The following is an 8,733-nucleotide window of genomic DNA, read 5'->3' on the forward strand; positions in this document are numbered from 1 at the left end:
ATGTAAACAGAAATATGCACCTTTCTTTCCTTTCTTTTATTTTCATCCAGAGTAAGATATCAAATTTACTTTAAGATAAAACTCACACATATATTCACCTTATAGAATGCGTTTTGAGCTCAGTCCTTCATTAAGCAATACATAATACACAGCATTTCATGAGGTCAGATTATAAAGGTTTATTAGATAATGGGAGTTTTGGAAACATATTGTTAGAGCACAAAAGAGTTCCAGCTGTGGATAATGAAATTTTTTCCCACATCCATCATTAATCAAATTTGCAACCTTACATTACATTCTGAAGTATAAAACAATTAAAAAATAATGTATTCAAAGACCCTTATCTCTTATGTGGTCTTTCCAAAATGTATTGACTTTTTCCAAAGGTTGATTAGAAATAATTTTCATCTAAATAGCACTGCACCAATTAATTCTGAATCAAACATTTATTTTAGGAAAAAAAAAATCTTCAAAAATCCCCCAGCTTTTATGGACATATCTCCCAGTTCTCCTTGTCATTTTTGACTCTTGTCTATTATTTGCTTCTGCCCCTGCCACCTTGTGTTTTATTGAAAACCAGTACAGGTAGGCCAATACTAAGACCAATTTGATTTAATCAATTACACGCTGCTGCAGGTGTTGATTCCTACCACTAATCTCAGGTGTAAATTTCTTATTTTTCCTCCTCTCTTCTCTCCTTTCTCATCAGTGCTAGGAAAGGGAGCAGTGCTAGGAATGGGAACTTGGTAAGAGATGGGTGTCCTGAGTTTTCGTCCACAGGCTGGGCCCTGCAAGTAGTTTTGCCTTTCTTTACCACTGCCAGTTTTGTAGCTGTACCACCCCAAGTGTGGGTGAGCTTGCAACAGGACAGAGGAGAGGAAGAAGTGTGAGGGGAAGGAACAGCAATAGTGACTGAAACCAGGACAAAAACTCAGAAACACTGCTGGGAAAAGGCAGCATACTGCTCAGTATATGTCTCATAGTACTATAAACAGAAAAAAAAAAAAAAAAGAAAAGAAAAAAAAAAGAAGTGGTATTTGTTAAAGAATAGTCTACAGCAAGGCAAGAGCTATAGGTCTCGAATAAGTGAATTGTAAGTATGAAATTAAGTATGTATAGCTAGATAGCTGGGCTGTGCTTATCTACAAACCCATTGCACCTGAGTCATTAATTCCTTGGGTGGTCCAGGAACTCCTTTGATAAAGTTTTCTCATCTTTGTATAGACAAGATGATGGATTGGTTTGAAGCAACAGACTGACTTGAAACTAGGTCATTAACTGAACATTTAGAATTAAGTTTTTGACTGATTACTAGAAGAGTACTGCAGGTAAGATTTTGGACAGGTCTAGAAATTGCCTAAGGCAGCTCCTGCTGCATCTAGTCCAATTTGTACGCTTGGAAATGTTGATTAACATCCTGGGTGGTGATTCCCAAAGACTTCCAAAGGTGACTCATGCTGTAGAAATAATTAAATTGTGCCTAGACAATAAATGGTCAAAAAAACTGTTCATGCAGTCATGGTTAGGTGGATTAGTCTTTTGTATGCAGTTATTTAATTGATGATTTGTATATAAAGACATATAAAGAGCAAAGAATTATGCATGCACTGGGTCTATCTAGATTACAAGAACTGTGCAAAACTGTGCAAGAACTGTTTGAGGAGTCTCTCCTGGTCCAGCTGAAGATGGTGTTTCAGAGATGCAACAGGTCTCTATTCAAAACCAGGACTTCCATCACCAACAGTGGCCAGAACAGCTGTTTGGGAACTTGATTCCTATGCAAACATTACCTCTGCCAAGATCACAACACATTATTTTTTTCTTATTTTTAATGAACACTGCCGTGACTGCCTGTGCATCAGAGAGAGCACACCATGTATGGTTCCAATTTACACCAAATTATGTTCTACTTTTTAAAAGTCAGTTCTAAAATTGTGTGTTATCTCTAGCATACTGTATACTTTAATAAGTAAACTTCACTTCTTTGCTAATATTTTATTGATCTGCAGCCAGGACAGGCCATATCAACATTGCCAGTTCTATTTTTTTAATGAGTCAGCAACACAATTATTTATAAAAATCATACAACATATGGAGTATGCACTAAATAAGTGCAAGTGACTGAAAACTCATTAAAAACATCATTTCAAATATTCTATGAAAAACATCACAAAGGGCAATTGCATGTGATATATGAAATAGTTTGAAGTGTTCATACACAACTGCTGTAGGATCAACATGCTATAAAGAATCTGCAAGAAAAAAATCTCAGATGAAATATTATATTCCAACATTATCTCTAGTCCATATTAAGAAGAAAAATAACTTTTTTATTATTTATTTATTAGACATCCTATTTGGGGTGAGGGTGGGAGTCAGGGGTTGCAAATTGACAGAAGAATTGATCTTTTTTTTTTTTCTGAAATACGTGAAGCAAATTTGGAATTGTTGGTATACATTAAATTTACTTTTGATGAAACAGGAAAATTATTTGAAATCACTTACAAATTTAAGTCTAGAGCATTTATCTTTGATATCTTCATAATACCCTTGCTACTCCAATACCTGAGACTTTTTTTTCCAGGAAGATCTGCATCACACAGCTTGACATGTCATAACTTTGTCACTTGGAAAAATAAGAGTTAATGTGGGATACAAAATTCCTCACTTTAGGTGAAAAAAAAAAAATTCCAAAGAAAAGGACTCCTACATGTCTTGTCTTCCCCTTTACATAATGAAATGTTCTTGTATCATGTAAGTTTCAAATTGCATAATATACACTATTTCTCAAGTTACATTTCCATATTAATGCCTTGGATAATTTTATGTTACATTTACAATTTGAGACAGAGGAAAATTGAGATATTTGTTTATAAGATATACCGTGGTTTTTTTTTAAAAAAAACCACTGAATTTAGGGAGATAGGCAACAGAAATTTGCCTTCTTTCATCAACACTTACTCAAGTAACTGGCTAAGTGAAAAGTCCAGATGTTTGTCTGTCCTTGTACTAGAGTATTGAGGAAATAAATGTCTTCCTGTACAACAGAAATATGTGAATATACTTAAGTTTCAATTCACATAATTCATGTCACATTTGCAATACAACTTTTGTGTTTGCAGCTAATTTTGTTCACCGCTTTGCCCAGATAACCTCTAGTCTTAAAACTTCAGGCAGGCAGCTTTTAAAATTGTAAATTGGAGCTAGGAGTCTGGAGTGCCATTCAGAGACTGAATTTACACTGTAAAATAAATTTGCACTGTAAAACGGAATTCTTCCAATGAAAATACTCCAGATATATTACTGTGTGACACTGTCATTTTTGTTCTTTCTGATCAAGTTGGGAGAAAATAAAGCATATGACTGATTCTGGTCTAACGAAAGATAATTTTGCCCTAGATAATAACTGGTTTTGAAAAAAAAAATCCACAGTCACATTGTAATTCCACTCCCTTTAATTCAGTTTTGATGTAATAGAGACTTATTTTTTATTATTTGATTTATTTGGGGTGGGAAAAAAAATAGTTTTTGTTTGTTTGTTTGTTTGTTTTCCCAGTAATTGATAGGAAATCAGCGAAATCAATTGTGATATTTTGGGCTAAATCAGTGATTTCATTGCCTTCAGTGAATCTTCTGAAGGAAACTTATTTAGCTGTAGCTGAAATTCAGTGCGTCTGATTGAATTAGGTAATAATCTATTTTTATTATTAAGGACATTGTGAATCTGGTAAGGACTTTGCATAGCAACCGATTTTTTTCTTTTTTTAATTCACTTTATGGGAAAAAAAAACTCTTCAGTGGCAAAGAAGACAAAATGAAAACGCATTTCTATAAAATAAAGCCACATCAACTTCATGCAAGCTATCAAAACAGGACCAAAAACACATTCAAGCCTATCATAGTTAAACCTTCAAAGAGAATAAACGCAGAATCTTTGTATTTGGGTACTAAGTGCTCTCCTGGAAGTTACAAAGAATGTATGTTATTTCATACCAGAGCTTTGACAGATGTCAGCGGTGGCTAGAAATATTTCCTTTCCTCTCAAAAAGTTTTGGAACTCTTAGATATTCTTGCTCCTGCCTGATGAAGCATCATTACATGGAATGTTGTCTTACCTCCGAGAAACCATTTTCTTTCAGGATCCTCATTAGTCTGTATTAAGTAAAAATAACCACAGAGTACTTTAATAATATCTAGCAAACATGATAATGTTCACAACACTTCCATTTCAAAAAGATTGTTAAGGAATTAAAAAGGTTGTTTTCAATAGCACCAGTGGATTAGGAAGCAAGTTACCACTGTTAAGAAATGAACTATCAAAATCCATTCTGAAGAGAGTTTTAAATAGATGTAGAAAGAAAACATCCTTACCAATATAAACTTTAGAATGAATACACTCTGAATACTGCATACACATATTCCCTATTCATAGACTATTGTTGATTGTATATACAAATAAATCTATCAAGCACATACTTGCAGCAAGCACAAAAAAAAAGACGTAAAACTATTAGACTGGTGATAAGTATGACATTTTCATTTTATTCAGATTCTTTCAGATTCTTTGGTAACATTTTAAAAAGGTTACTATATTAAAGTTTCTGAAAAGATTGTAGTTCTTATACATTTGCCCAGCTCTCCTCTAGGATAACATTTTTTTTTCTTCTGATATTATAGGCCTATATAGGTCTGTCATTTTTTTTATTATTATGGTTAAATTGAAAAAAAATAAATAAAAATGTAAACCCACTTCCTTCTGCCAGTTATCGCAAAAAATATTCCATAAGACATTCCATATATATAAGTCAGAAAGGATACAGTTCTAAGGCAGAGTCAGCAAAGATTTATTGTTCCCGGAAAAATTCTTGACATTCGGTATGGTAAACAGGGAATTGTCATCTTTGCATGTATGGTAGATTTTCTCCCTATTTTGAGATAATTTACTAAGTAAATGCAGTTACTCAGTTTCATTTTATTCTGCTGAGTTTTTTTCTAGACACATTTGATAAAAGTTAATGTGGACTGCATAGTTACAATCTTTGCTTTACAAATTTGTAATTTTACTACCATAGATCCAAAGTGAAGTTTTGAAAGCTATATAGTTAAAAATAAATTATTTTGTGACTTTATCAGCTGTCTTGGTCTTCATATTTAAATTTTTATATCCAATTAGAACAAGTTGAAAGAGTAGGCAAATGGAAATGTTATGTGGACTTTGAAATGAGGACTTGAAACAGCTTGTGACAGCGTTCCGTCACATGCCCTTGCAGAATCAAGGACTAAGTTACAAAGCTTAAAAAACAGAATGTATCTTTTCATAGGTCAGCACATTTACAGGTGGGTGTAAAGTACTTAAAGTGTTTGAGAAACTTCAAAATTACTTGCAATGCAGTAGAATTAGTGACAGTAAAGCTTGGACTAACATATGGCAAGCAAAGTCATACTCAGGATAGAACTGGTCAAAAACTCATCTATTTTCTCCAGCAAGGGGCCTTCAAACAATTAGAATTTTCATAGAACTTTCCTGGCAAGTTGCTAATACTGATGTTGAGAGTACTGCTTACCTGGTATCTCAAAGGTCTGGCTCTGGTATCGGAGAGGACTCAGGACCATTGTTCAGCTGCAGAGAAAAAATAGGGTGAATCACAGGAGGTACTGATAAGATGAAAACACAATGTGATTCTGAACTGGAAATATACAAATATTTTAATGAGAGTAGGTATGATTACAAGAATGATTTCTTTTTTTTTTTTTTTTATCTCATAGGAAATTTTAAAGTTTTATATCCTCCTCTACCTTCATCTTAAATAGGAATACAGGTGTACATATATCAATTTTGTAACTCAGAGAAACTGTATTATGCAAGTTCTCCATCCGAAAGAAACGGTCATCTCTGTTCTTGAAAGAGCCCAGTTCAAATACGTGTTTCCATGTGTGTACATCTTCTACACCAATGACAGCAAGATTCCCCTATAATTTTGCTAGGTGTGGATGTGAAAGATCTGGCTTTTATACATGAGCATAGAAGTTTAAGGAATCATATCTCTCTATGGCATGTGACCTATGCAACAGTCATAAAATGAATAAGAGGAGAAAAACACTGTTTACCGCTACAAGTATAAGAAGAAAGAAAATTATTTCCTTCCACACAAAACAGCAGAATGCAAACCTACTGTCGTTCCATGGTCTTTCCTCACACTTGCAGATGGACACCTCATAATACCATGATTTACTATTTTTTATTCATGTGATTGCGTGAATAAATGCACACTCTTTAATGGAATTAAGCATAAACACATTGCTGAGAACATGTGAAGTGAATGAGTGCAAATGCATGGAACTGTGTAAAAGATTTTGTTTGATAATGAGGATAGACAAAAAGACTAGTCCATTAAAACAAAATGCACATTCCAAGTAGAGAAAATACAGAAAGCAACTGCACTGCATGAAAAGAACTGAAAGAAAATTACATATTTTTTGTATATTTTGCAACGCACAGATTACAGGTAGCTGACTAAACCAGAAATATTTATTTTAAAAACAATTTTGAGGTTCCATGACATATATAGAATACCTAAAGGTATTTAGTATTGATGTACTCTGCTTCCTAGTTTCTAAGCTGTGTTTCCTGGAAATTATAGTATTTTGCTTATTTCCTGTGTTAGTTTTACCCTGCTAAACAGCTGAAATCCACCACAACCATCCTCTCACTCCCGCTCCTCAAAGGAAAAGGCAGAGAAAATACAGAAAGGGATGAAGGGAGATCACCCACCAGTTATCAACACGGGCAAAACAGACGCAGCTTAAGGAGATTAATATAAACTATTACGTATCACCAGCAGACTAGAGCAGTGAGAAATGAAAAGCAAACTAAAAACACCTTCCTCCCCCATCCACCCTCTTCTACCTCCTGTCCCCAAGTCACAGAGGAGACTGAGGGAATGGGGGCTACGGTCAGTCCTTAAGGCTTTGTCTCCACCACTTCTCACGGTCACTCTCTGCCCCTGCTCCATGTAGGGTCCCTCCCACGGGATGCCGTCCTTCCTCAACTGATCCTGTGGGGGCTGCCCACAAACAGCACCTCTTCAAGAACTGCTTCAACATGGGTCCATAGTACAGGGTACAGCCCTTCAGGAGCAAACTGCTCCAGCACAGGTCCCCACAGGCGGCAGCTCCCTCCAGGCCTCCTGCTCCTGCGTGGGCTCCTCTCCACGGGCTGCAGCTCCGGCCCGGGGCCTGCTCCTGCGGGGGCTCTCCATGGGCCGCAGCCTCCTCCAGGCCACATCCACCTGCTCCACCGGGGGCTCCTCCACGGGCTGCAGCGTGGAGATCTGCTCCGTGTGGGACCCATGGGCTGCAGGGGGACAGCCTGCTCCACCAGGGGCCTCTCCACAGGCCGCAGGGGAACTGCTGCTGCGTGCCTGGAGCACCTCCTGCCCTCCTGCTGCACTGACCTTGGGGCCTGCAGGGCTGGTTCTCACTCCTCGCTCTCCCAGCTACTGTTGCACAGCAGTTTTTTTTCTCCCTTTCTTAAATCTGCTCTCCCAGAGGAGCAAACAGCGTCCCTCACTGTCTCAGCTCTGGCCAGCTGCGGGTCCCTTTTGAAGCCGGCTGGAGCTGGCTTTTATCTGACATGGGGAAGTTTCTGGTCTCTTGTCACAGAGGCCACCGCCACAGCCCTCCTGCTACCAAAACCTTGTCTTGTAAACCCATTACATTTCCTGAGTTAAATTAATGAACAAATGCTCTTACAAAATCAAATGTATTTCAAATATTTCAATAGCTGTCGGCATTTTAATTTCACTGATCAGACTGTCATACCATATTGTACCTTTCAATTATTCACAGGATTTTGAAATCAGCACAGGACATCTTGGGTGCATGCTGACTGGCATATTCTGCATGCTACCATGTAATCACAGTTTTGTATGATTTAGCAACATATAGCTCTTAATCATTTTCACCTTTCAAAATGTCAGCAGGTAGCAGAAAGTTGTACATGATATAGATAACTCCCTGGAAGGAAGGCGGAGTATATTTGCTTCTAATGAGCCCGGTTGCCAAGAGTGTCTGAAATATTACACGTAGCTTTCTTAAATTGATGAAGATGTATATATGAGTACTGTAAACACTAGAGATACCTGAAGAGAAAAACTTTTTGTTAAGGAAAGGTTAGAAGGAAACTAGACTCACTTTGCCATTTAGTACAATCTACAGTACAGAAAAAAAAAAAAAAAAAAAAAAGAAAGAAAAAAAAAAGAGAGAGAAAGAGAAAAGCAAAAAGCAGACAGATCTCTTATAATGAAAATATTCCTGGAATAACACATAGAGCTGGAAAGTATCTGTCTTTGTAGAGAAGGGAAAGAAGAAATAGAGAACATACAGAACTCCTCCCTCTACTCAAACATTTCTCAATATCAGAGGTACCCAATGAAACATATGTGTGAAGAACAGTGGATGTTTATGCTGGCATGGAAAAAAATAAATCATTAAAAATTAAAATCAGAAGCTACAGTCCTGTGATGTTTGTGGCCCATAGAGAAGCAATACTGACCTTGCCTCTGCATGGTTAATTCCAAATAGCATTCAGTGTCTGTAGCTGTCATGAACTTTTCTTCTAGTTTCAAGAGATCAGAGTACGAACAGCTTGAAACACAGTCATATATTTCTTGATTTTTTCATTTGTCAAAATGGACAAAGTAAAGGATAATATATTGAGCAATCAGCAAATTC

At 36.6% G+C, this 8,733-nt stretch overlaps 1 long non-coding RNA gene across 1 annotated transcript; it reads right to left on the reverse strand.

The window, feature by feature from the left end:
• Positions 1 to 2,993: 2,993 nt before the first annotated feature.
• On the reverse strand, positions 2,994 to 7,931 carry LOC106046402 (uncharacterized). The gene is made up of 3 exons (XR_001213219.3): positions 6,908 to 7,931; positions 5,565 to 5,620; positions 2,994 to 4,152 (listed from the first exon to the last, which is right to left on the reverse strand). It is a non-coding gene; the product is annotated as an uncharacterized lncRNA (long non-coding RNA).
• Positions 7,932 to 8,733: the final 802 nt, after the last annotated feature.

This window comes from Anser cygnoides, chromosome 1 (genome assembly GCF_040182565.1).
Source record: "Anser cygnoides isolate HZ-2024a breed goose chromosome 1, Taihu_goose_T2T_genome, whole genome shotgun sequence".
Classification (NCBI taxonomy): Eukaryota; Metazoa; Chordata; class Aves; order Anseriformes; family Anatidae; genus Anser; species Anser cygnoides.